The 6,257-nt window shown below is 36.7% G+C and overlaps 1 protein-coding gene and 1 pseudogene across 1 annotated transcript in view; both read right to left on the bottom strand.

The window, feature by feature from the left end:
- KLF8 (Kruppel like factor 8) overlaps positions 1 to 6,257 on the bottom strand; it is a 238,893-nt gene that overhangs the window by 8,749 nt on the left and 223,887 nt on the right. The window lies entirely within an intron of this gene.
- LOC102878307 lies at positions 1,754 to 5,272 on the bottom strand (annotated as a pseudogene).

Genomic DNA, 6,257 nt, shown 5'->3' with positions numbered 1-6,257 from the left:
AGGAAGGAAGGAAGGAAGGAAGGAAGGAAGGAAGGAAGGAAGGAAGGAAGGGAGGGAGGGAGGAAGAAACTGGAACACCTTCTTACACCGTATACCAGAATAAAGTCAAAATAGATTAAAGACAAATTTAAGACCCCAAACCACAAAATTACAAGAAGAAAACATAGGCAGTAAACTCTCTGACACTGATCTTAGTAATATTATTTTTCTAGTGTATCTCCTTGGGCAAGGGAAACAAAGAAAAAATAAATAAATGTGACTACATCAAACTAAAAAGTTTTTGCACAGCAAAGGAAACCATCAACAAAATGAAAAGACAACCTACTGAATGGGAGAAGATATTCACCAATGATAGATCTGATAAAGGGTTGATATCTAAAATTTATAAAGAAGTCAGACAACTCAACACTAAAACAAACAAAAAACAATCCAATTAAAAAGTGGGCAGAGGACCTTAACAGACATTTTATCCGAAGAAGACATATGAAAAGATGCTCAACATCACTAACCATCAGAGAAATGCAAATTAAAACCACAATGAGATATCATCTCACACCTGTCAGAATGGCTATCATAAATTTTAAAAATCAAGTGTTGTTGAGGATGTGGAGAAAAGAGAACCATTATGCACTGTTGGAGAGATTACAAATTGGTGCAGCCATTATAGAAAACTGGAGGTTACTTAAAAAATTAAAAAACAAAACTAGCTTATGACCCAGAAATTCCACTTCTGGGTATTTATCTGAAGAAATACAAAACACTAATTTGAAAAGATTTATGCACCCTTATGTTCACTGTAGCGCTATTTACAATAGCCAAGATATGGAAGCAATCAAAGTAACCAACCATAGACAATTGAAAAAACAAGAGGTGATAGATATATAATGGAATATTACTCAGCCATAAAAAAGAATAAAATCTCATCATTTGTGACAACATGGATGGATTAAGAAGATATTACGCTAAGTGAAATAAGTCAGACAGAGAAAGACAAATATATTAACATATGTGGAATCTAAAGAACAAAATAAATGAAGAAACAAATCAGATAAAGAAATAAAGAGAACAAACTGATAATTGCCAGATGAAAGGGTGCATGGGGGGCTGGGTGAAAAAAAGTGAAGGGGATTAAGAAATACAAATTGGAAGTTACAAAATAGTCATAGAGATGTAAAATACAGCATTGGGAATATAGTCAATAATATAGCAATAGCTATGTATAGTGCCAGGTGAGTACTAGACTGGGGGGATCACTTATTAAATTATATAAATGTCTACCTAATATGCTGTAAACCTGAAACTAATGTGAAATAATAATGTCAACTGTAATTGAAAAATTAAAATTAAAAGATCTAATATATTTTCATTTAAAAAACAAGCCAAATTATTCAAACAACTTAAGTGCCTGTTGATGGATGAATGGATAAAGACATAATATAATATAGAATTATAATATTCAGCAATCCCACCTCTGGGTCTATATCCAAAAGAATTGAAAGCAGGGACTCAAAGAAATATTTGTGCACCCATGTTCATAGCAGCATTATTCACAGTAGCTAAAATGTGGAAGCAACCCAAGTGTCTTATCAGTGGATCAAGGGATAAGCAAATATTATAGATAGATAGATAGATAATATTATTCAGCCTTAAGAAAGGAAACTCTGCCATTTGTAACAACATGAATGAACCCAGAGGACATTATGCTAAGTGAAATGAGCTGGATTCAGAAAGACAAATACTATATGATCTCATGTAGTATGTAGAATATAAATGTTAAACTCACTGAAACAATATGAATGGTAACCAGGGGCTGGTGGTGGGGTATGGGAAGATGGTAAATGGGCACAAAGTTTCAGTTTTGCCAGATAAATAAGTCCTGGGAATCTAATGTACAACAATGTGACTATAGCCAATATTGTACCATATACTTGAAATTTGCTCAAGATGGATTTTAGGCCTTTTCACCCCACAAAAAAAAAAAAAAAAAAGATAACTATTGGAAGTGATGTATATGTTAATTAGCTTGATTGTGAATATTTCACAATGTATATATATATATCAAATCACCAAATCATACATCTTAAATATAGACAACTTTATCAAACTGATTCTGTCCTTATTCTTATGGGTTCTGAAATATAAGTTCTTTCTTTAGTTCAACAATTCTGGTGCTTGATATTGCCAGTAAAGGGAAAGGAGGGGGAAACACCAAATTAAAAAATAAAAATAAAAATAGCTTGGAATGCAGGCTTAAGCTGATATTGACCACTTTCCTTCATAGTACAAGTAACAACATTATAACTATTAGCTGGTGTTTTAGTAATGGTGGCATTTCTGGTTTCCATGTACTTATTTTGCTTTTTCTTTTCTTTTTTCTTTTTCTTTTTTTTTTTTTTTTGCAACTCCAGGTAGTTTTGCTTTGATCTTTTCAACAATTGACTTGGTATGATCAAGGGGCGATGCGAACATAGTGATCAGTCTGGGTCTTGTACATCTCATAGACAATCGGAACACTGAAAATGAGCAGTTTAGCAAAAATCAGAAGGGTGATTCCATTTAAAACGGCACCAACATAGGTCATCAGCCACATAAAGACAGTCAGCTTCAAAGAGTCAACCAGATCTTCTACCAGAAAGAGATGAATGAGTTTCAGGGCCTTGTGGATGTGCACCATGGCAGCATTCATGTAATTATTGGAAAGCTTCTGAAGACAGAGTAATGTCTACATCCAGGTAGGCTTTGAATGGACGGCCTTCTTCTGACATCTGCACAGCTTGGATGACAGACTTGTAGACCCTGAAGCTGGTGGTGACAGAGAGAAAAGCCAGGATGAGGTAAGAAACCACACTGATGACACTGAAAGCTGCCAGTGAAAGCACCACGATCAGTGTGGTGCCAAAGACAAATCGAGTCTTCGTCACAACTCGCCAGAAAATCAGATCATGCACCACAAGGAAGGAGCCGCAGCTCTTCAGCCCCAGGGCGAGGTAGGCTCCCGGGCTCCCACCACCGCAGCGGCTGTCGAGGGCAGATGGCTCAACCCTGGAGGATGACGAGGAGATTGACAGGGATGGCGTGGCCACCAACGGCTCCGCTATGGCTGTGTGAGCAAGAGCGGAGAGGGTGAAGACAAATGTGGGGCAAGAGAGAGGGAGGGGCAAGAAAATAATACAGCCGCTGACTCTCTGAAGTCCCTTCGCTCCTCCTGCTTGGAGAACAGACTCTGACAGGCTGGCTCAGCAGAGAGCAGCGAGAGGGCCTATATATACTATTTTTAATGGTGAAATATAACTCAATAAAGTTTGAGGGAAAAGAATAAATTAAGACAATAAGCTTATGAGATAGCAGTGAATCTTGAAAGAAAATTAATAATAGCTAACATTTACTGAGTGTTTACTATATGCCACATATTGTACTGATTTTTCACTATTAATATTCCCATGTAAGGGAAATGAGGCAAAAAATGTGAAGTAACTTTCAGCTAATGAGTGGTAGACTGGGATGTCAAATCCAGGCAGTGTAGTTTTCCAATATATGCTCATGGCAACGATGTCTACATACTCAAAAGAGCTATTTGAAGAAAGAAATAATAGAACTTTGGAAACAAATAATCGAAGAAGAAAATTTAACTTTAGGTGGTAAACACAATGCAATAAACATATTATTGAACTGCATACTCGAAACCTATGTAAGTTTATTAACCAATGTCACCCAAATAAATTTACTTAAAAAATTAAAACTTTGCTTAGCAATGTTAACTGAAGATACAATTTGGATGTTTTATTTTTTATTGTCCTCATATTTTAATCTAGTTCCTAAAAATAAGACCTATAAAAAAAGGATTTCATTTTTTGGTTTTTGTTTCTACTCTTTCCAAGAAACACATTAAGCTTATTGCTAAATTGTTCTTGCTAATTTGGAAATTGTAATAATTTAACCTCACGCATGCACTTGTAACCTATACAAGGTAAAATAATAATATTTTCTTTGGGCTATCTCTAGATAATTTTCCCTTTAGTAGTTTCTTTCATTTCGCACTGTTTATTTAGAAACACTTGGATAACCTAGATGAAGGAAAGATCAAGTCTTAAACCACATGTGCTCCAGTTAAACAGACCTTTAATAAAAAAGACATTGAGTTAAAAAAAAAAAGAATTAATGATAAATTTTGAGTCTGGGTGAATGAGTGATGCCATTATTAAAAATTGGGACTTGATAGTATGTTTAATGGTAGTTGCTGTATCTGTATTTTCTGCTTTGCATGATTGTCAGCTCAGAGGAGGTGAATGGCTTCGCTGCATGCTAGAGGCAGTATCCAGATGGGCAAGAGCCTCTGGCTCTCTGCTAAGAGAATATCTACCAGAGACAGGGATATCACCCTCTGGGAGCCTTTGAAATAAACCCTAATCTTTGGAGGACAATGAATCAGGCATTTCTGCAGCTGCCTCAGTTCCAAGGAACCTGTGGAGTACCAGCTACAGAGAAAAGTATTGTCTAAGTTGCATACCAAGGTGTGATTCCAGGTTTGTTTTTTGTTTTGTTTTGTTTTTACCACTTGCTAAGTGTGTGATCATCAGCAAACTCTACCTCTGTAAATAGTATGTCTATCCATCCAGTCACCCAAAACGGAAATCTGAGTCATCAGTGTCCCAATACACTTCCTTCTCTCCACAGCCACTCCCAACATCCTAGCGAGGTTCTCATTATTTTTAGCCTGGATCACTAAAGTAGCATCTTAAGTGGTCTCTCCCCTTCTACTCTTGCACCTCAAGTCTTCCACTACCAATCACTGTACTTATATGCCCTTTTAATGCTGGACTTCTGTCAGTTATTACAACAAACTTGGCAAGCTTATTCTAAGCTCACAACTTCTTTACTCTGCCTAGCTAAAAACAATATTCTTCCTTCAAGCTTTTTGCATAGTTGGTTCCTTCTCATATTGCTTATGTTATTCAATGTAAAAGCCTTGTTTAGATACTGATTCAAATAAACTTTTAAAAAACATTTATTAGACAATTAGGGAAATTTGATATTAAGGAATTTATGTTAGTAATATTATGCTTATTTTTTAAATCTTTGCCTTTTAAAGATATATTCTGAAGTATTTATGACTAAGATAATATGATGACTGTAATTTGCTTCAAAATAATACAGTGTGGAGTGGGCGACTTGGTAGGGGTATAGAAGAAACAAAATTGGTCATATACCGATATGATATAATTGTTGAAATTAGGGAGAAGGTACATGAGAGTAAACTATTTTACTTTTGCATGTTGAAAATTCATGTTTAAATAGTAGTCTCTTAAGTGGTTTTCTCCCTTCCACTCTTTTTTCCCCGCCTCTTTAATTCTCCTCCCCTACTTCCACTCCTAACCTAAGGATGTTGCCATTTCCCTTTAAGAAGTGGATCTCTGAAGGTGGGGCATCTCCACCCACGTGCTCGCAGCGCACCCGAGGCGTGAACCCAAGACATTCTGCGTGTAGAGCAGATGTGCTAGCCACTACACTATGGAGCCACCGCTCTCCCTTCCACTCCTGCACCTCAATCTTTCTACCATCAATCACTGCACTCAATATGTCCTAGCTATGCTAAACTTCTGTCAGTTATTAGAGCAAGGCAAACTTATTCCCATCTCACAACTTCAGCACACACACACACACACACACACACACACACACACACACACAGTGAGTGGAATAAGACTATCCAACAACCCAATATGGAGAAGAATCAGATAAAACATCAATAAATAAGAAGAATGTCATGGGAATGTCGGGACAATGCAGCAATGCAGCCTGGAGATCAGTCATCTGATCATAGCCTTTGGGCACAGCAACTAGGACTTCAGATCCTTTGATACAAATCCTAACATAGCCAACTTAACACAGCATATGTTTCCAAAAAAAAGGAAAGTTTCTTCCTTGTCCAGGAAGTCCAAGTCTAAATTCTAAGCTGGAGATGATTTGGGAGGCGGAATCTCCCAGGTAGAGGGTATAAACTGATGACTGACAAGTTATATTTGGCACATAGGCAGGTTTCTTTGAATCTATGGTGTTATACAAAATTTTTAGTTAGATGCCGACATTAAAAAATCTAGGATATTTCATATAGAAGTCTTTATTTGCTGCTTTTCTTTAAAATTTGGGAGATTTGGTAATATTTAGTTGGAGTTTTCTTCTTATCTCTCAGAGACTCTGTGTGTGTGTGTGTGTGTGTGTGTGTGTGTGTGTGTGTGTGTGTGTGTGTGTGTGTGTTG

This window comes from Pteropus alecto, unplaced genomic scaffold (genome assembly GCF_000325575.1).
Source record: "Pteropus alecto unplaced genomic scaffold, ASM32557v1 scaffold344, whole genome shotgun sequence".
Taxonomy (NCBI): Eukaryota; Metazoa; Chordata; class Mammalia; order Chiroptera; family Pteropodidae; genus Pteropus; species Pteropus alecto.
Note: the sequence above shows the minus strand (reverse complement) of the source record. Positions and strands in the feature narration are given on the sequence as shown.